Here is a 21644-nt window from a genome sequence, read left to right on the forward strand (position 1 = left end):
AAGCACTTCAACACCTTGTCAAGGGTATTAAGCGCTAAGTAAATACAATTACAAATTCATTACAAGAGAGCTCAATTATGAGTAGGCTTTATGGTGCTAAATAGAACACATATGACAGTCGCAGTTCTGCAAAACCTGTTGCAAGTCCGAAAATAACAACAACAAAAATATATTTTAGCTAGAAGGCAAGATGACTAGTCTTTAAGCTCCCAGAGTTTAAGTTCCTGTATTCGAACGCCTTGTCACCTGCTCATACCTAACGAAAGGAACATGTCTGAAGAGCTTAGCCTGAGGACTGAAGTTTCACAATGATGCTGTAGCGCTAAAAAAGTGAAAGTGTGGCCTAACCCAATATATTATATGAAGCTGATGTAGCATACACTTTGATAGTCCCAGATATAAATCGTTACAGAAGTTGAGCCTGGATTTTTTATGATTAGGCAGTGATCTGCCTCAGAAAGGAACGAAAAGATCACCTGGAGAATTCAGAGAACTCTTCGGAGTTGAAAGTGGTAGGAACTCACTAGTGCTCCAATGCAGGTAGCACATGACAATTTTTCATAGGAGTTGTCTGCACCCAGCCTCACCACCAAGCCTTTTCCCTTTTGCAACCTCACTCACAACATACATGCATCCTTATTACCACTAAGTATGTGCCCTTGGGTGATACTAGAATGATGGTGAGGTGCGTTGGCAATATAAGTCACAGATAGATGCACAATCATTGGGTTAAAAGAAGCCGTAGAGATGGACAAGTAGGTATTCAATACCTTGTGCAGAGAGTATCCGATATCAAGCAAACTGGTAAAAACAAAGCTGTAGATGAGTCCTAGAAGGGTGTGTAGACAGGTACAGGATCCCATTGTCTACAAATCAACAAATCCACTAGACAGTATGAGTGCCAAAAGACATACTTAGCTGTGTATATGTATCTAAAAGTGAGATTGAGAGGTGGACACAGTGGGACATGCACTATTAGAGAGGCCTCTAATCAAGATTGAATTCCTATATTGTGACCCCATGGCGAGCACCATATTCCCTTTTTTTCTTGTTCATAGATTAAGTGCTCTGGTCTGAAACGCCAACCAAGGTTTGGACCTGGTCTTGTGTAATCTTTGTGCAGAATGAAAGCTGTACCTTTAAGTCTAATCTCATAAGTGAGTAGAGGGTCATCAGTTGTCGGGGAATGCAATCTCAGCAGCAGACATTGTTAGATCTAAAAATACAGTGTCAAGGACAGAACTGCATAAATCTGAAGCAATACAAGGACTGACCATTCAAAAATGGCTACAAATGAGACTTTAAAATGATAACTAAACAAACTGATATGTAGCATCCCTGTGATCTTGTTCGCACAATAGTCCTTACCAAGAGGCTTGATAAGAGCCTCATTCTCCTGTGAACAAACAATAACTGAGATTTCAGGGAGCTGCAAGCCATGTTCCACAAGAGTTAGCACTGTAGTAAAACTCAAAGGTGCATCTACTCACTATGACCAGTAAGACATTCTGCAGCTATCATCAAAGCGTCAATGCAGTTTGAAGTTGTGCAAGAGACTGGCGTGAGGGAGCTATGAACTGGTATTTGGTAGTTACGGTGCCCGCCTAGCAGTTGAACGGGTCTCATGCTGGCCCAGAACCAGGTCACTCTAGCCTGGAGATGCAGTCTCAGAGCTTTGCGTAGTAAGTGGAGAGAACTCCATCAAGTTGCCACTATAAACCATGGCACAATATAGGTGTTACATATATGGTCCAAAAAGGCTGAAAAGCTATAATCAACCCCTCTGAATTAACCAAGGCCAATGCAAACAGGGACGAAGAAATCCCCCAGTGAAGTTAACAAGGTACCTCCCAGCACACTGCTTCTGGAGACCTTCACTTTCAAACAGAAGCAGCCACAAGCTGTAGCGATGATGATCTGACAACCTAGACACGTTATGGATGTTATCGCCCCTCCTGATTACTCTCATCGCATCTTTAAGGTCTAAAGTCAGGCACATCTAGTCTGCATCCAAGTTAGAATTCTCGCAGCCCTCTTAAGTGGTCCTCCATCATTCCTGCCTTATAATGGCTAAGATGAGCAGACTGATGCATTCCTTAAACCCACACTCTCATGCTGGTCGATAGCTACAATAAGTGGTAGTGCGCGCAGCTGCACACGCTTATAGGCACAGCACAGTCGAGGACACTGCATACAGGAAGGAATGCACACTAGGTCAATTCGCTAAAAATAGTGCAAACTTGCAATGCCAGAGCTGTACAGCTGCAGGTATCCACAAATTTGGGGTAAGAATGCACTTTCCCCTTCCCATAAATTCTGATTAGAGTCACTAATGAATGTATGAAAGTGAATTTTTATAAAAGCCCTAAAGGATTTTGTTAATACAATTGTCAACACTGAGCTTTTAAATCCAAAAGGCAGTTTTGAGCAAATACGTTTGTGTGCAGTGGCAAAATGTGTTAGGATGGAACCCAGGCACCTATGCTGATATATCGAGTTAGGCCTTTGACTTGGATTAGAGGGAAGTGCATATATCCTTGGACTCTTCTCCATAAAATCACTGAGGACATGTGAGCATCTTATATGTTCACAAATGTATGAACACCAAAGGTCCAAATATCACAACTGTGAGCTACTGAAGTGTACAGATTTAAACACCGTTAATTGTAAAGTATATACTCCTTTTGTATACATGGCCTGCTCATGGCACAATGGTGTAATTGTGAAATTGACAGCTGGACACAGAAGCTGTCTCAGAGAACAAGAAACTCCAGTGCAATCTTCTGCACTGTAGGAGAACACAGATCAAGATCAGTTTCCTCTTTTAAGTGTTTGTTATTAGGTCTGGTGTTTAATAAAATAAAATAAACATGGTAGGCTCCCATTAACCCCTTAGCTGCGAGCCCCCACACCCAAACCCAGTGTTGAGTATTTTGTGGGCTATTTGGGTAGTTCACACTTAGGGCTCCATAACTTTTTTTCCCACATAGGTTATCCATGACAAATTTTCTTTCCTTTTTGTCCAACATCCTGGGGATTCTCAAAGTACCCAGACTTTGTGGGTTTCCCTGGAGGAGACCAAGAAATTAGCCAAAATACACATAAATCTGTTTTTTGGGGGGAAAAAATGGGAAAACGTGCTGCAGCAGGAAGAATCTGTTTTTTCCTCTGTAAATGGGATCAAGGAAAAAGTTTGCGGTGCTAAAATCGCCCAGCTTTCAGGAACAGGCAGACTTGAATCAGAAATTTTTTCCACACAGTTTTGGTATTTTACTCGGACACTCCCCATTTTTACTATTTTTTGTGCTTTCAGCCTCCTTCCAGTTAGTGTCATAAACAGGTGTGAAACCAATTGTGAAACCCAGACAGCTAAACATTTCTGAAAAGTAGACAAAATTCTGAATTCAGCAAGGAAGGGGTCATTTGTGTAGATCTTTCAACCTTTTCCTATGGAAACTAACAGTTGAAATAAATAAATATTGACATGGAGTTGAAAAAACTAGCCACTTATGTCTATGAATATATAGGGCTTGTGGGTTCATCAAGAACCTAAGATACCCAGAGCCAATAAATGAGCTGCATCTTGCAATGGGATTTCATTGTATACCGGGTATACAGCGATTCATTTGCTAAAATATAAAGGGTGAAAAATAGGTATCAAGGAAACCTATGTATTTCCAAAATGGGCACAAGATGGGAGTTTAGAAGCAGTGGTTATATGCACATCTCTGAATTACAGGGCATTTCTCAAAATTACTTCTTTCTTACACACTGTCTTACATTTGGAAGACAATTGGCAACAACACTTGTTCTATTGGGAGTTCCTCCTAGACTACCAATAAAAATGGTACCTCACTTGTGTGGATAGGCCTAGGGCCCATGACAGGTCCAAATGCCCCCAAAACGCAACGTTGACACATTACATTTTTCCACCGAAAACGGTTTCGTTTTTGGCAAAGTGCCTAGCTGTGGATTTTGGGCTCTAGCTCAGCCAGCACTTAGAGAAACCTATCAAACCTGTACATTTAAAAAAAAAAAAAAACTAGACAACTAGGGAAATCCAGGACGGGGTGACTTGTGGGGCTCTCACCAGTTCTTGCTACCCAGAATATTTTGTAAACTTTGTCTAAAAACACATTTTCCTCACACTTCTGTGCTGTAAAGTTCTGGAATCTGAAGGGAGCCACAGACTTCCTTCCATCTAGCATTCCCCAAAGTCTCCCGATTAAAATGGTACCTCACTTGTGAGGGTAGACCTAGTGTCTGTGACAGAAAACTCCCCAAAACGCAACGTGGACACATCACATTTTCGCACTAACAGAAGCTTTTTTTTTTTTTTGTAAAGTGCCTAGCTTTGGATTTTGGGCACTAGCTCAGCCGGCACTTAGGGAAACCTAGTAAACCTGTATCTTTTTGAAAACTAGACACCTAGGGGAATCCAGGATGGGGTGACTTTAGGGGCTCCCACTAGGTTCTGTCACCCAGAATCCTTTGCAAACCTCAACATTTGTCAACCTCCACCCCCCCACCCAAAAACAAAAAAAAACAAGACACCTTTTCCTCACATTTCAGTGATGGAAAGTTCTGGAATCTGAGGGGAGCCACAAACCTTCTTCCACCCAGCATTCCCCCAAATCTCCCAAATAAAATGATACCTCACTTGTGTGGGTAGGCCTAGTGCCTGCAACAGGAAAGGTATCAAAAACTATTGTGGCGATAATGATAACCAAGATAGGTGTACTATTTAGTCCTGGGATTTGGAACCATTTAGGAAAACCTATCAAACATTTCTGAAAAGTAGACATCAAGGGGAGTCCAGTGAGGTATCACTTGTGTGGATTCCCCAGTTTGTTTTCCCCAGAATACCCTGCAAGGGTAAAACATTGAATAAAAACACTATTTTTCCTTGAATTTCTGTGACGTAAACTACAGCAATATGCAGGGATCCACAAACCTTTTTACCACCAAGCGCTCCCCAACTTATCCCAATAAAAACGCTACCCCACTGGTGTGCCTGGGCCTAGTCCCTGTGACAGGAATAGACAACACAGGGGTCAATGATAGTCCTAGCATGAGGGCTAATGTTGACCCTGAAGTGATCCATTCCGGACGCGGGCACTAGGCACACAAGTGGGGTAGCGTTTTTATCAGGACACATGGGAGGCGGCCCACTTACACCCCCTCAGCCAAGCTGTGATCCATGGCCAGGAAACAGTTCCAGGAAGGCATCGAAGTAAAGGGGAGACTCTCCCCTTTCTATCGATGCCTATCTGGCATCTGGGTAGGCCCTTGTGGCCTTTTTTTGCCCCCCACTGGAGTGGGGAGAGGATGCTTACCTGCTCCTCGATCCTCGGGTGAGGAAATGCTGACTTCACAGATGGATGGGCGGGGGGAGACGCAGAAGCTCTTCCTCATCTCCCGAGGGCATTTGTTAAAAATAAAAAATAAAAAAATAAATAAAAAAAAGATGATTTTTTAAAGTTCACCCTGGTGTCGGCCAATGGACGTGGCTGGCACCGCATGAATACTGGGTGGTCTCTCCCAGAAGGTGTGCTGAGTGCCCCTAGCCCTCCATCTTTACCAAGCAGTGAGTTTATCAAAAGCATGGCAGCTAAGTCTCATCTAAATCCTGCATGAACCCTAAATCCACTGTCATTCAAAATATAAAGTGACACCAACTATTTTTGACAGACCGACAATAATCTTGAATAACCAGTGGCATAAACTCTAAATCCTTACTTTAACATTCCCCACAGCAGTTAATTACATCTAAAAGAGTTTAAACCCCTTTTGCTTAGTTTTGCTACATGTGCATTAGTTTTATTAGTAATAAAACCAGTGCTATAAACGTACTGCATATGGGAAAAGAGAAGGTGGCGGGCTGATACTGCCATGAATGTGCTCCTGCTTCTTCCACCTCCATTGCCTGTTGTCTGCAATACTCTCTGAAAACTGGTGATCTTCTGTTGGGACTCGCAACGTGTTTGCTACATGCTGCCGCTCTGTTGCTGGGTCCTGTTTGCAGCAGATCTTTTACCGGCAAAAACTGCTTTGACGTATGCTGCTCAGCTAGCGGGGATGGCCCTCTCGGACTGCGGCGTACGTGGATTACGAGCTCCTTTTATAGGGGGGGGTGCCATACTGGTGGCAGCGCCCCAAGGACAAACAGTCCTCTTCAAAGGTAAGCCACTTTCTGTTGAAATTTCTAACTTGCGATCCTGCCCACTGTCAGCGGTGCCTGTAGGAGCCACACCCACTTCTGAAGCTCTCTCCTCTGGCAAAGTCCTGGTGGCAACTTTGCCTGTTTCCGCACAGGTAATGGATGCTGCCAAGGAGAGTGAACTCTCCCTGCCGCTCTCGACTGAGTCAAAACATTCCTCATGATGAGACCCCTTGTTACAATTTCAAGGTGTCAATGCACAAAACAATGTTGTTGCAGCAGCTTGAGGGGGTTTGCTGAATTGAGATGCCCACTCCTCCACCGAGGAGGAGGCAGCACATATTGACTCTGTTCAGACTGACATGTTTTTTTGAGTTAACGTGGTGCTGACAGCTAAAATCGCCTGAGACTGCCAAAATAATTCAGACGGAGATCTTTACATCTTTGCCCGATTCGTGCCTGTATGAAACTAATACAGCCGTTTCAAGGGAGGGCACAGAAATAATACTGATAGGCGAGAGTGCCTTAGGGACTACAAGGGCCAAGAAAAATGGGCAATATGAGGGGCAGCTTTATCAAGGTCCTCAAACCCCATGGGGCCGATAGAAGTGGATGCTCTGTTAAAGGTGGCTAGGCGATGAGAGGTCCAAATAACCAAAAACAGAAAGCAGGTATCTGTTGGAGGTGATGCATAGCGGGCCCCAAAAGCACAGGTCACACATAAGGCAGAGGAAGCAGTGAGTAATAGGACAAAGGTGAAAACAAATACACTTGCCTTACCACAGACTGACACTGAAGGGGGGCCTGGTCTCAATGATGCTCAGCTTAGGTGCGGCTCTGGCAAGGATTTAACTACAGTACAAGGCCTGCTGACCCAGACAAACTCAAACAAGGCAGTGTTAGGTCGCTCTTTAGAGAAGAATAGGATCCATCGGAATGACCCGACGACAGACTGTGGAGCTAACACTTGCTTATATCTTTCACCCAATTCAAACTCATCGTCTGAGACTTCTAAGCACTATACTGAGGTTTGGAAGGATAATTCCTGTCTGCATCAAATGAGGACAGTGATGGCCGGGAAAGAGTACACTTAAATTACTAAATGCAGGATCTCCAGCAGAGTGGCCGATGCACTTTAAGGGCAGTTAAAGAACATGAAGCCCTGATTTTGTCTGCACAAGCAACATGAGAGGATTTGGAAAACTGAAAACGGTAGCACAACCTCAGGTTCCTGGAGATAGCAGAGGGCAAAGAAGGTGAGTATGCACAGCAATATATAGTTCAGGTATTACAACAGGCTTTCACTGATTTGGAGGACTGGGATTGCCATTTGTAATGCCACATGGGCTACCAAGAACTAAGCCCATTAGTTCTGGAAACAGATCTCACCCCATAATGATTTATGCAGGAAATGTTCTTCTTCAACAAGCCACCTATGTTAGAGCAAGCTCATCTGCTTCAATCTCACTGGACTCTATCGCTTTCTTTGTTCCCTCTGATATTTGCAAACTAACTGGATCGCAGATGGATTTTGATGGAAATGATGGACCCGCTCAAAGCAACCGATGCTCCAGTTTACTTGCAGGAACATGCGCATCTTAAAATATTACGTAATGGGAAGACAAGGATTTGTTTTACAGACAGAAAAGTCTCAGATATTCCCCAGTAGTGGCAAAAACAAAAAGAAGGGGTTTGCATGGCTAGACATTAGGATGATTAGTGGCTGTAGGAAGTTGGCTCTGTATGTGCTATTTCAAAGTAAGGAATAGCATGCACAGAGTCCAAGGGTTCCCCTTAGAGGTAAAATAGTGGTAAAAATAGATAATACTAATGCTCTATTTTGTGGTAGTGTGGTCGAGCAGTAGGCTTATCCAAGGAGTAGTGTTAAGCATTTGTTGTACATACACATAGACAATAAATGAGGTACACACACTCAGAGACAAATCAAGCCAATAGGTTTTGTTATAGAAAAATATCTTTTCTTAGTTTATTTTAAGAACCACAGGTTCACATTTAACATGTAATATCTTGTTTGAAAGGTATTGCAGGTAAGTACATTAGGAACTTTGAATCATTTCAATTGCATGTATACTTTTCAAGTTATTCACAAATAGCTATTTTAAAAGTGGACAGTGCAATTTTCACAGTTCCTGGGGGAGGTAAGTTTTTGTTCGTTTTACCAGGTAAGTAAGACACTTACAGGGTTCAGTTCTTGATCCAAGGTAGCCCACCGTTGGGGGTTCAGAGCAACCCCAAAGTTACCACACCAGCAGCTCAGGGCCGGTCAGGTGCAGAGTTCAAAGTGGTGCCCAAAACGCATAGGCTTCAATGGAGAGAAGGGGGTGCCCCGGTTCCAGTCTGCCAGCAGGTAAGTACCCGCGTCTTCAGAGGGCAGACCAGGGGGGTTTTGTAGGACACCGGGGGGGGGGACACAAGCCCACACAGAAATTTCACCCTCAGCGGCGCGGGGGCGGCCGGGTGCAGTGTTAGAACAAGTGTCGGGTTCGCAATGGAAGTCAATGAGAGATCAAGGGATCTCTTCAGCGCTGCAGGCAGGCAAGGGGGGGCTTCCTCGGGGAAACCTCCACTTGGGCAAGGGAGAGGGACTCCTGGGGGTCACTTCTGCAGTGAAAGTCCGGTCCTTCAGGTCCTGGGGGCTGCGGGTGCAGGGTCTTTTCCAGGCGTCGGGACTTAGGTTTCAGAGAGTCGCGGTCAGGGGAAGCCTCGGGATTCCCTCTGCAGGCGGCGCTGTGGGGGCTCAGGGGGGACAGGTTTTGGTACTCACAGTCGTAGAGTAGTCCGGGGGTCCTCCCTGAGGTGTTGGTTCTCCACCAGCCGAGTCAGGGTCGCCGGGTGCAGTGTTGCAAGTCTCACGCTTCTTGCGGGGAGATTGCAGGGTTCTTTAAAGCTGCTTCTTTGGATAAAGTTGCAGTCTTTTTGGAGCAGGTCCGCTGTCCTCGGGAGTTTCTTGTCGTCGTCGAAGCAGGGCAGTCCTCAGAGGATGCAGAGGTCGCTGGTCCCTTTGGAAGGCGTCGCTGGAGCAGAGTTCTTTGGAAGGCAGGAGACAGGCCGGTGAGTTTCTGGAGCCAAGGCAGTTGTTGTCTTCTGGTCTTCCTCTGCAGGGGTTTTCAGCTAGGCAGTCCTTCTTCTTGTTGTTGCAGGAATCTAATTTTCTAGGGTTCAGGGTAGCCCTTAAATACTAAATTTAAGGGCGTGTTTAGGTCTGGGGGGTTAGTAGCCAATGGCTACTAGCCCGGAGGGTGGGTACACCCTCTTTGTGCCTCCTCCCAAGGGGAGGGGGTCACAATCCTAACCCTATTGGGGGAATCCTCCATCTGCAAGATGGAGGATTTCTAAAAGTTAGAGTCACCTCAGCTCAGGACACCTTAGGGGCTGTCCTGACTGGCCAGCGACTCCTCCTTGTTATTCTCATTATTTCCTCCGGCCTTGCCGCCAAAAGTGGGGGCCGGGGCCGGAGGGGGCGGGCAACTCCACTAGCTGGAGTGTCCTGCGGTGCTGTGACAAAGGGGTGAGCCTTTGAGGCTCACCGCCAGGTGTTACAGCTCCTGCCTGGGGGAGGTATTAGCATCTCCACCCAGTGCAGGCTTTGTTACTGGCCTCAGAGTGACAAAGGCACTCTCCCCATGGGGCCAGCAACATGTCTCTAGTGTGGCAGGCTGCTGGAACTAGTCAGCCTACACAGACAGTCGGTTAAGTTTCAGGGGGCACCTCTAAGGTGTCCTCTGGGGTGTATTTTGCAATAAAATGTACACTGGCATCAGTGTGCATTTATTGTGCTGAGAAGTTTGATACCAAACTTCCCAGTTTTCAGTGTAGCCATTATGGTGCTGTGGAGTTCGTGCAAAACAGACTCCCAGACCATATACTCTTATGGCTACCCTGCACTTACAATGTCTAAGGTTTTGCTTAGACACTGTAGGGGCACAGTGCTCATGCACTGGTACCCTCACCTATGGTATAGTGCACCCTGCCTTAGGGCTGTAAGGCCTGCTAGAGGGGTGTCTTACCTATACTGCATAGGCAGTGAGAGGCTGGCATGGCACCCTGAGGGGAGTGCCATGTCGACTTACTCATTTTGTTCTCACTAGCACACACAAGCTGGTAAGCAGTGTGTCTGTGCTGGGTGAGGGGTCTCTAGGGTGGCATAATACATGCTGCAGCCCTTAGAGACCTTCCCTGGCATCAGGGCCCTGGGTACCAGAGGTACCAGTTACAAGGGACTTATCTGGATGCCAGGGTGTGCCAATTGTGGAATCAAAAGTACAGGTTAGGGAAAGAACACTGGTGCTGGGGCCTGGTTAGCCTGCCTCAGCACACTTTCAATTCAAAACATAGCATCAGCAAAGGCAAAAAGTCAGGGGGTAACCATGCCAAGGAGGCATTTCCTTACAGTGGCTGTCTGATTGTTGATATAATCTGAGGACCTCTGTTTCTTTCTCCATAGACAGTAATTTTGGTTATGTTGTTCTCACACTCTGCACGGGTATATCTTCACTTTATTTTTAGACAGGCTGGGTGGGGTGGTCAGGAAGTGGGGGCGCATAGGGGTTTGTTTTCCTTCTGACAGCCAAGGAATGGGGATGATTTTTCCCACGTGCTATGCAGGAGGAGGTGGGGTTGGAGATGGGTGAGTAGGTGAGTATTTTTGTGTTTATTTTTGATTTGTTGAAATGTGAACACAGGGGCCTGGGTAAAAACTGTAAGGAAGAAAATGAATTGGAGTGGTCACTAGCTACTAGTTTTATTTGCAGTGTATGCTCGGACATCAGATCTGTGTTTATTTGGGGAGAGGTGGGGAACTAGTACTTGGTTTAAAAGCTTGGTGGAAGGGGAGTTTGGGATTATTCTCATCGCTTATGTTCCAGTTTAATATAATGAGCTGAAATGTGGCAGGTCTAAGTTGCCCCCTGAACCAATGGGTGGTTTAAAAAGAGGTACTTGTTTATAAACCCCATATTTTGTCTCTTATTGAGACTTGCTTAGCATTTAAAAACTGGACGCAGCTTCGGCAACGAGGTTATAATATTACTTCTTGCACTGCTCAGCGGGTCTCTATTAGAGGGGTAGTTATCTTAAATCCTCACTCCTTTGCATGTAAAGTCCTATGAACTGCATCTGATCCGTATGGTACGTGGGTAATTTCTCAGATCAGGGTGGCTAGCCAAGCTTATACTACCTGCGCTTTTTATGGCCTGAATAAAGATGATCCGGAAGCTATTAGATATGCTCAATTTTGAACTCGAACGTTGGGCAAGAGAATTATTGGTTCTTAGCGACTTTAATTGTATCATGAGCTACAAGCAGGATACAACAAATAGAACTGGTGCCACACGCATGATTGAAACCAAGCAATCTATTAATGAGTTAGCTAGGGTGCATGGCCTAGTAGACCTGCAGAGAATACTTTATCCGGCCACCCCTAGGGATACATATTACCTCATTCCCCGTGGCTATTACTCCAGGACTGACATGATTTTTGCAGCTTAAGGTTTGAAAGGGGGTTATACAAATCGAGCTGTGTCCCAAGATTACGTCAGGTCATAATCCTTTACTGCTAACACTTCAGGTTTCTGGTTTCCAAAAGGAATCTTGAAAACAGACTTTCTACGTCATTATTATCAAGTATATAAAACAAATGAATATTCACCTAACATGATTTATAGCTGTTAATTTGCTCTTTCACTCCTAGTATCATTTGGGATACTTTGAACGCTTTGTGCGGGGGATGGAGAGGGTCACTGCACAGTTGATCTCTAAGCAAAATAAGCTTCTTAAAGATCAAGTACTTATTCTCTACTCTGAACTACAAAAGCAGGAGCAGTAACATGCTCAAGCATTTCCAGAGAAAAACACCAATGAGCCAAAGATAACATTTGATCAAGTTCCGGTGCAGTATTGATCGTAAACAAAAAAAGGCTGCAGCAGCATGCACAGCTGGTAGGGTGTCCTTATTTGAATATGGGGGAAAAGTTAGGAAGTTGTTGGCTTATAAAACTGATGAACAGGAACCAGAATATTGTTAAATGTATCAAGGATAAGGACTGAAATAGGCCATCCTTGATCAATTGAAAGGTTTTTATTAAGAATTATACACAGAAACCCAGGTTTCGACTTAGAAGGGTATATAATTGCAGCTAATACTGCTAGGCTGAACTCACCGAAGTTAGAGGCATTTGAAGATGTGGTCACTCTGGAAGAGATAAAAGGGGCTATAAGATCTCTTCCCTCGTGTAAGGCGACAAATGAGGATGCCTCACCGCTGGAAGTTTATAAAACATTATGGATATATTGGCACCATTGCTACTCATTGTTATTCGCCATGCCGTCCAAAGTGATGATACTCCAGATTCTTGGAATTACACTAATATTGTAATCTTAAAAAGGTTAAGCGAGCTTAAGAAAGGGGTCATACCGACCAATGTCCTTAATTTAGATGCCAAAATCTATTAAAACTACTGGCCTCAAAGCTGGCCATTTGTATTCAAGACCTGGTGTGCTCGCAGAAACATGATTTTATCCCAGGGGAGGACACCACTGATTATATAACCGCTGTAAAGGATAATTTGATGCAGTGAATACTATGGGTAGACGCACTAAAATGATTTTGTTAGATGCAGAGAAAGGGTTTGATAGAGTTTCATGGCGAACCTTGCAGATTATGGGCATCAGTGGCAGATATAGAAATCGGGTTCAGAGTATATATAGGGACACAATGGCCTGTGTAGCCTAATCTAGACATGGCTCTTCTATGTTTAAGATGCCACAAGGCACTCAGCAGGGGTGCCCATTATCCCCGCTTTTGTTTGCCCTTTATTTGAAACCCTATCCATGGCTTTTAATAACAAATCTGGGGATAACACTAGTGGTGTTGAATGGAGATTTAGATGAGTGCTTATGTGGATAACATAGCTGTGTACTCAGCAGAATCAATCCAAACCATTCAGCTAATTGCCAACGAGGCAGAGAGATATGGGGCTCTTTCAGGGTATCGCCTTACCCTCTAAAAAAAACACAAACAATTCTCAATTCTTCATTCAGGGGGGAAAGAAGGGGGCCAAATGCATAAATAAGAATTGGTCTCCTTTGTCTTGATGCTAGAGATTTTGTTTCCTGTTGTTGGTCTGGGATTGCCTAATCTTCCCATGAAGATGATGGTGCATTAAATATGCAATATGAAGTGAGAAAAGTTTAAAATAATATTGTCTTCATGTTTGGCTGTAACTACTGGCTTCGGATTCTTCTGTCTCCATTTCCTTTTTTTCTTCTCCTTTTTAATACCATGAATGTACGTTTAAGCATTTTGTACATATCCAATTCAAATAAAAACTAGTTTAAAAAAAACAAAAGTAAAAAAAGAAAAAAAACTGTGGTAAATATTAGCTTGGCATTGACGTTACTTTCTACATATTTTCACTGCATCTCACTGTGCTACAGGATTAAAGTATCTGCCACAGTTTCTCAGACGAGCGTATACCCAATGCTGTTGTACATTCATGCTTGGTGGCCTACAAATATGAAAAGATAAATACACAATGGTCACAATGATGGAGAAGATCACATGTCCCTAAAGTGCCCAAGAAATCCCTCATTACACATTTACCTCACACTGTTACATGTCAGAGGTGAGGAGTTCATTAACTTCACACCCATTACATTCTGGTACTTGTAGTCCTGCATCTACAAATGAAAAACCAAAACCACGAGTATTCGAATGCAAAAGAAAAAAAAAAAAACATAGGATTCACACCTGACAGGAGATAGTTTGACATAATCACCTTTCGATCTCAAAGGCTTTAACAGGCATACTTAAAAACTGAATTCACAAAAGGTGTTTAAGCAGAGCAGGAACAAACTGTTTTCTCCTTCAATGAACATGTTAACAGTCAATATCTGCCAAGTGGTCCCTTCCTGTATATGAAACCTTCAGATGTTTCAACTTTTAACCACAACTTGTGCAGTCTGTGATTTGTAGTTTAATTTTTCAAAACAGGAGTTTGGGTTCATGTGCCAATGTGCAAAGTGATAAGGAGTCCACTATTGCAGCTATGATTAATTTAAGTTAGTAACTCCCTTGGCAGTGCCAAGTTGCCTGAACTTCTCACCTTGCTCTGTCATGGCAGCGCTTCTGCAGACACAACTGATCAGTTCTGCCTTTGGGGCTACCGGTTTGTACACAACCAACTTTCCAGTTGCTAGGGATGGAAATATTTAAACGCACAGACGAGCAAGAGGGAGGTGTGCAATTCCGAGCCAAGAGAGCAGACCAATGAGATCAGAGATTTAGGGGCCAAGATGCATCTACCTCAAGGCACTGCAATCTGCCATGAGAGGAACAAAACAGACTGGAGCAAAGGACCCACTAGCAGTTTACAGAAATAAGTCATACAGGTCTCAGAAGGCCAACCCGACAGAAAGTATCCGGAGTGCTGAGAGAGTTGACTAAGAGGAGACTCAAGTGAGATCACATGGTGCGCACATCACACAATAACTTCACACAGTCAACTGATGAAGAGTCAATATCACACAGTGGCAGCGAAGGCTTTAGAAAAGCTGATTTCTACTAAGCAATTTGAAAGCTCCAGGATTTGTGGCAGCCTTGGTAAGGTCTTTGTTTTTTAAAATTTGGGAAGTGGGGGCAGGGGACAAAAGTGTTTGTCGAGTAGTTCTCTGCATAAAGTTCCACCCCTCTCCTCTCAGTGATTTTTAGGTTTCACCTGAGACCCATGAGCGGTCAGCAAAATCTTTAGCAACAAAAAAATGAAAAAGCTTAGAAGGGGCTTTCACCTTGCCTTTTACTTACCAGTTGTTGGAATTGACATCACTTTTGTTCCCTTGCTTTTTACTGGTCTGTGTGTCCTTCTTCTTGCAGGCACTTCCAGTGTTTGTCACTGCCATTGAGCATGAACCAAGTACCGTTTCCCGTCTGTGACCTGTCTACTTCTGCTTGCTCCTACAAATAACTTTTTTTAAAAAATGTTTTTGCATGCACTCTATAAAAGGGTGCATGTATCTGAAGTCTAGCCCCCTTCCTCCCGTCTCCTTTCCCTCACCATCTGGGTTCTTGCCCAACCTCCCTTCCCCCCCCCCTCCCGTTCTCCATTGTGTTACTGCTCCCTTCCTTTTTCCCCACGCCACTCTAGTGTTGCCTTTCCCCACTGTCCGTTCTGTTGCTGCTCCCTCCTTCCTAGCACTTCTTTTGTGCTGCTTTTCCTGTCCTCCTCTCACTGTCTGTGTTGCGCTCCATCTCTCCTCCCTCACATAACATTACAGCTTTCCGGCTTTTTAAATAATGTATTTATTCTTAGACATATTGCAAGGGGGGCTGTGCAACATGGCTTAAAGAAAAAAAAAAAGTGTTATGACGTGATCTATGCTAGTCAAGTGATATAGATTTTTTACCCTTTTACTTCAAGCCATGTTGCACAGCAGACTGTGCATAGGCGTTCCTGGCTTTTCTATTTTATTTAATTTTTTAGTTGGCAGGACTGTCACCAGGGTGTTGGAATCTGCTTAGGAGCTCTAGTGACAAGTTAGGTCTGGATTACCTGACACTGCAAGCTACCGGTTGGTGAAAAAAAAACTATTGTCAGCCTACAGTAAGTTTACAGCTCATCCACTGCTTACCATTGGTTGGCTTTACTGTCACTCATTTGCTAGATTTTTATATGTTAGCATGTTTGGGCTATTCTTCCTCTACTCTTGTCCCTCCCCTGGCACATGGACACATTACTTGTGTTCTTCCACTACCTGCTTTTCTGGCACAACCTTTTTTTTCTATGGGTTAATAACTTTGTAGAAGTGTGTGTGTTTTCCATCTGTCACCCCCTTGTACTGCTCTCCTCCTGTGTTGCTGTATCACCCGTGTTGTTCTTCTCCCGCTCCTTGTGGCTCTCTTACCCACTCTTTCTCCTCCAAACCCTCACCCTTCATGTTGCTTTCCCACCAGCGTCCTCTCACTTGGTCCTACTACGCATGTTTGCCATGTGTTACCCCCCCTTTTGCCCCTCAAAGCCACACCCTCTGTATTATTTCTCCACCCGGCCTTTGTTACGCTCCTCCCCAAGCGGGTCCTTTCTGATGCTTCACCCAACCCGCACCATCCACGTTGCTCCCTTCTACCTGTGTTTTAAAAAAAGAAGCACTTTTGCACAACTTATTATTATTATTATTTTTTTTTACTTAATCTAATTAGCGTCATTTTGTAGACACGAGCAAGCATAGTCCGTGGGTCTAAAAAGGGTGTGGGCACTGTCACAGGGTCTTAGTTTTTGTCTGTTTTCTTTAGCCATGCTGCTCACCACTGGGTCTGTACATAGTGCATTTTTTTTTTTTTTTTTAAGCCATTCTTCTCATCATTGAGGATGTTATACAGCATGGCTAAAAACCAGTGGCAAAGCCAGTCGGTCCCAAAGGCACAAGCTAATAATTTTGCCACTGCTTGTTTCAGCAAACAACATCAAGCACATGCACAGTGACGGGCGAGATCATGGAGATGATGACAAAGCCAAAGTGCAAAGAATGTGACAGAGGATTTCAAAGTCCCATTTCTTAACATCATTAATACCCTCATTATAAATCATCATCATCTATGGAGCAGCAATGTTGCTAGCACATTCACGTAGACGCAACTCACTAATAAAGGAAAAGTGTAGGTATGTACTATTCCACAGAGACACCAAGGGGAAGCTACTCAATACAGATTGCTCCTCACTGCAGATATGCTGGTTCAACAGTAAAATTGTACCATCCTCTGTTAAAAGATGATTGATGAAAACATGGTGCCATAATGATTTATGAAATAAACCCTTTCCCTCCACCATGCTGTTAAGTCCAAAGGAAGGCCATGAGCTTGCTCTTTGGTGGACGTGTCCTTGCAATCTGATCACAGCTCTTCACCTGCTATGCTACACGAGTCTGGTGGGCATCACAGTAGGGAAAGTCTTAAAACAATTAACTTCCATTTATGTCGAGTTGTATCATATGCAAAGGGAGGGAAATGCAAGCATGCACAATATTTACCTAATGTGCGCGATCATACAACCCTCACACTCAAAACCAGCACATGTGTTTAAATTAAAGATGTAGGGACAAATAAAAATAAAAAAAAATATAAAAAATAAAACGGACGGTCGGTGAAATCTGCGACGTGTAATCACCCTACCTAGGATGAAAACTGATAGTTTAGTATTTCATTCCATGAGGGGTGTGGACATGAAACCCTGCAGCTCCTGCCGGCCTGCCTGTAATACTCTGTACCATGCTGACACCGCCGCAGCCCTGGTGGGATAAAAACCTGCTTGGTGAGCCCCTGTGGTTCAGAGACTGATCCTTGCCAAAACTGGTAGTTGGGGTGCAGGGGGAGTTTGAACCCTGCTGCATTTCGTCCACTGACCATGATTAATTCTGATATCAAGATTTTATGTAAAGTGTTGGGCAACTGCTTATGCCCTGCCATGGGTGGGTTGTTCTACCCGGATCACTGCAGTTTCCTACCAGGATGAAGTATGTCCTGGAATTTGCACCGCTTGACGCATGTCATGCATGAGGTGGAGGGTGCACAGGAGGAGATGGCCCTGGCCCCCACAGCTATCGAAAGGCTTTTGATACTGTGGACTGGGTGTAACTCTTGGGGGGTTATGGAAGCAGTGGGATTCGGCCCAAGATTTTGAGCCTGGATCTTCCGGGTGTACATGCATCCGGGGAGGCCAGTTCGGGTTGGGGGCTGTGTTCGGATCACTGGGGCATGGTGTGTGGGACTCGACAGGACTGCCAACTGCTGCCATTATTGTTCGCCCTAGCCATGGAGCCGCTGGCTATTCCGGTCTGGCGGGTCAGGCATGACTCTGGGATAGAGTTGAAACAAAGTACACCTGTAGTGTCCCTCTACGCCGATGATGCGTTGCTCCATTTGAGAGCCCTAAGGGAAACCTTACTGATCCTGCTGCAGCTTTGAGAAGATTTTGGTGAGGTTTCTAGCCTTAGGCTTAGCAGGACAAAACCATTGTTGTTCCTTCTGGCGGCGCTGTAGGGGTGCCGGTAGAGAGCATTCCGCATCTGGGGTAGCACAGGAAAATAGGCTGGTTCCGTTATCTGGGAGTGATGGCGGCACATATGGAGACAGACCAACAGCTGCATAACGTGGAGTGGGTTCTGCCTTCACTCCAGGGTTCCGTGAGATTCTGGAACACTCTTCTGCTGTCGCTCATGGCAGAACAGCAGTGGTTAAAATGCTGCTGCTGCGCAGCAGCAGCTATACTATTCAACATTCGACGTGTCCGCTTCAGCAACGATCTTCCAGTGGTTGAATACCCTACTCACGTTGCTTTTGGCGGAGAAACGGGGAAGGGTCGCCAGGACAACCATGATGCAAGGTTATCAGGATAGGGGACTAGGAGTCTCTAATTTTTATTTGGTGCTGGCTCGGTGATCAGTGGCTACCACCTGGGTGGAAGGAGGGGTACCCGGCAAAGCTCAGTGGGTCCAGGATGTATTGGAGTGATCCCTGACTAAGGAGGTGCATCTCAAGCGGGTAAGGACTGATGATAAACTGCAGGTGGGCCTGGAGGCCTGGGAGCACTGACAGAGCCACTGCCATCTGTCTCACTCCTTTCATTCCCTATGAAGTGTTCAAAGAGTGAGAGCGAGGGGGCCTTATTGGATAGGTAGGGAGGTGTATGTTGTACCATGTGAGGGCAAGGCTCTGCAGGGACTCTGTCTCAAGCTGAGTAAGGTGTCACTCAATGGGCTTCATTATATGTTCCACTCCAAGTATTAAGACGTTCACCTGTAATGTGCCAAAAGTTACACGTTTAACTGACTTATTATAGCCTGTGTACACGGATGTTTGTTCTGTATTGGAAGAAAATGACAAAAAACTTTAATAAAATATATAAATAAAATAAAGTTCATTCCATTTGGATGGTGCTTTAAATGGGCAGGTAGTGTCCGGTACTGAGTACATGCACTTACCTAATTGGAAAGATAGAGTACCAGTACTTCTCCGCACCGATACCATCAATTTAATGGGAAAGAACTAGCATGTCTCGGGAGAAAAGGAGTACTTTAAATAGTGAGTAACTGCCGGTCTATATTTCTATTTAAAGCCCTGCATCCGAAGTATGCTGACAACTGTTAACACTGAAAAATATGCAGGAAAAGGTGGATTATGGCTTCTAGACTGCAAGACAAATGGGAACAAGATGAAGTGTTTTTTTTTTTTTTTTTTGCTGGGCAGGAAAATGCCCAGCCCTACGAGAAGGAAAAAACAAGGAAGTTGAGCGAGAGTGAAAATGGATGCTTGAAGAGAGACCAACACATACAAGGTGATGGGAGGATGCTTGCACTAAGCCTAACCACTGGTAACCGCTTTGAGGAGCACTCTAACCCAGGTTTCTTTTGTCCACCATGCCACTTCAATTTGGACCCAGCCATGACAAATCAGTCTTGACCCTGCTCTAACAGGAATAGTTCAGCATGAAGAGAAGAAATTGTGATATGTCCACTTTACCTCTAGCACACATACAGGACACAAACTCTATGCACCCCAGAAAACAAAAACATCCTCGCTGGGTATAGCATTGATACATAGCGTTTTTCTGTTTGTTAGTTGCGCCATGGTTTTGGATGATGCAAATCCCGATGCCATGGTTTCTCTAGTTCCTCCAATCTAAATCCTTGAGGGTTTTTGGTTTATAGACTAATTTACTTGGCCGTATCACCAATAGAGAATATCAAGGGGTTAAAGTAAATATCCACAAAATACCTTGGGCTGAATTAAAACGTGAAGGGCACTTCACTACGATCAGTGGCTGAAGGAGACTGAGCACAGTAAACAAATGGCTGAATGAGGCCAGCAGCCAGCCCAAAGCCCTTCGCTCTTTATTCTGTTGATTTTGTGCGTGTTGTGTGGTCTTGTGTGTCAACATGAGGCCTTCCCAAAAGCTAATGCTGTCTGTAATCCGAGCTAATAAAATAAAAGTTCTCACCATATTTATAACTCTATTCCTAATATCAAAGCTACTCTTTTGATTTGACAGGCTGGACCCCCTCCTGGTACAGGGGGTGGACGCAGTATATGCGGCACCGCACACCGGCTAGATTTCCCTGTCTTTGGTTTCTTTTTTCTCTCTCACATCAGTTTCTATCCCACATCATAGCCGTGAGGTAGGATTAGAAGTAAAAGAGAACCTTCCATAAACAACTTGCAGTTCTACATCCCTGCCTCCCCTTTTCTAGACAAACAGCAAGAGTTCACACAGGTCAAAGCAGCAAATACAAACACAAACACTTTAGCGGCCTAGCTGAAGAGCAGATATCCAAAGCGTAACATGAGCAAACAGGGCGCACCACTGCCCATGGGGATGCTTTACAGATAACGTTTAGTGGAACATGCTCCTGGAAGTCAACAACGCTGCCTTCGCCTTCACTGCAAGATCACAAATTCCACCTGGTGTACATCATTACCTGGACATGAAGCATCCCAAATTACAGAAAACAGCCCAATGGGCATTGGAAGCACTGGAAGGCTTGCATGGGAAGCAAAATCTCGCACAAAAAACATAGGCTATTATAAAACAAATGTAAAAACTGTAAACGTTCTAGACGGAAACTGAGAACTCTTCCGATATTCAGACTGTGAAAGGTCCTCTCAGTATTTTAAGAACCGTTTGTGAAAAGGTAAGAGGAAGAGGGTGTTAGTGAAAAATCCAGGTAATGCCTAGCAAAAGAGGGATGAGGTACGAGAAGAACTTTCTCAGGATGAACAAGCATTGGCAAAGCCAATAGTTATGGCCTATGCTAGAACTATTGGCTTTGCAAATGTGTTTTAGCTATTTTGTTAACCAACGTGGCTGCTGTTCAAGATGACTAAACGTTAGTAGCAGAGGAGAGTAGAGTGGGGTGGCACAGAGTGTTGTGTATTGGAGTGGCACAGTGTGGGGTTGCATAGAGTGGCATATACTGGAGTGGCATAGAGCAGACTGGTGTAGAGTGCATTGACAGAGTGGTGAAGAATACAGTGGTGTAGAGTGCAGTGGCATTGAATTCAGCAGCATACAATGCAGTGCTGTATAATACAGTGGTAAAGATTAGAATGGTGCATAGGAGAGTGCAGTGGAGAAGATTAGAGTGGCACAGAGCAGAGTGGAGAGCCAGAGTTGAGTGATGCAGAGGGCAGTGGTGCAGCGCAGAGTTGAGCAGAGTAGAGTATAGTGCCACAGAGTGCAGTGGCAGAGTGCAGTGGTATAGAGTAGGGGTAGTGCAGAGTGGAGTGGCGTAGTGTTAAGTGGTGGAGAGTGCAGTGTTGTAGAGTGTATTGACAGTGCAGCTGTGTAGAGTGAACTAGCATAGAGTGCAGTGGTTAAGGAGTAGAGTGGCATAGAGAGCAGTGGCATAGAGTGATGCAGAGTGTCCTAGATTGCAGTGGCACAGATTAAATTGTTTCAGAGTAGAGTGAAGTAGCGTA

The 21644-nt window shown here is 44.6% G+C and overlaps 1 protein-coding gene across 3 annotated transcripts in view; it reads right to left on the reverse strand.

Annotated features, from left to right (window-relative positions):
* LOC138268084 (sodium-coupled neutral amino acid transporter 7-like) overlaps window positions 1–21644 on the reverse strand; it is a 179341-nt gene that overhangs the window by 73241 nt on the left and 84456 nt on the right. The gene's annotated exons all lie outside the window — the stretch shown is intronic.

Source organism: Pleurodeles waltl, chromosome 12, assembly GCF_031143425.1.
Source record: "Pleurodeles waltl isolate 20211129_DDA chromosome 12, aPleWal1.hap1.20221129, whole genome shotgun sequence".
NCBI classification, from domain to species: Eukaryota; Metazoa; Chordata; class Amphibia; order Caudata; family Salamandridae; genus Pleurodeles; species Pleurodeles waltl.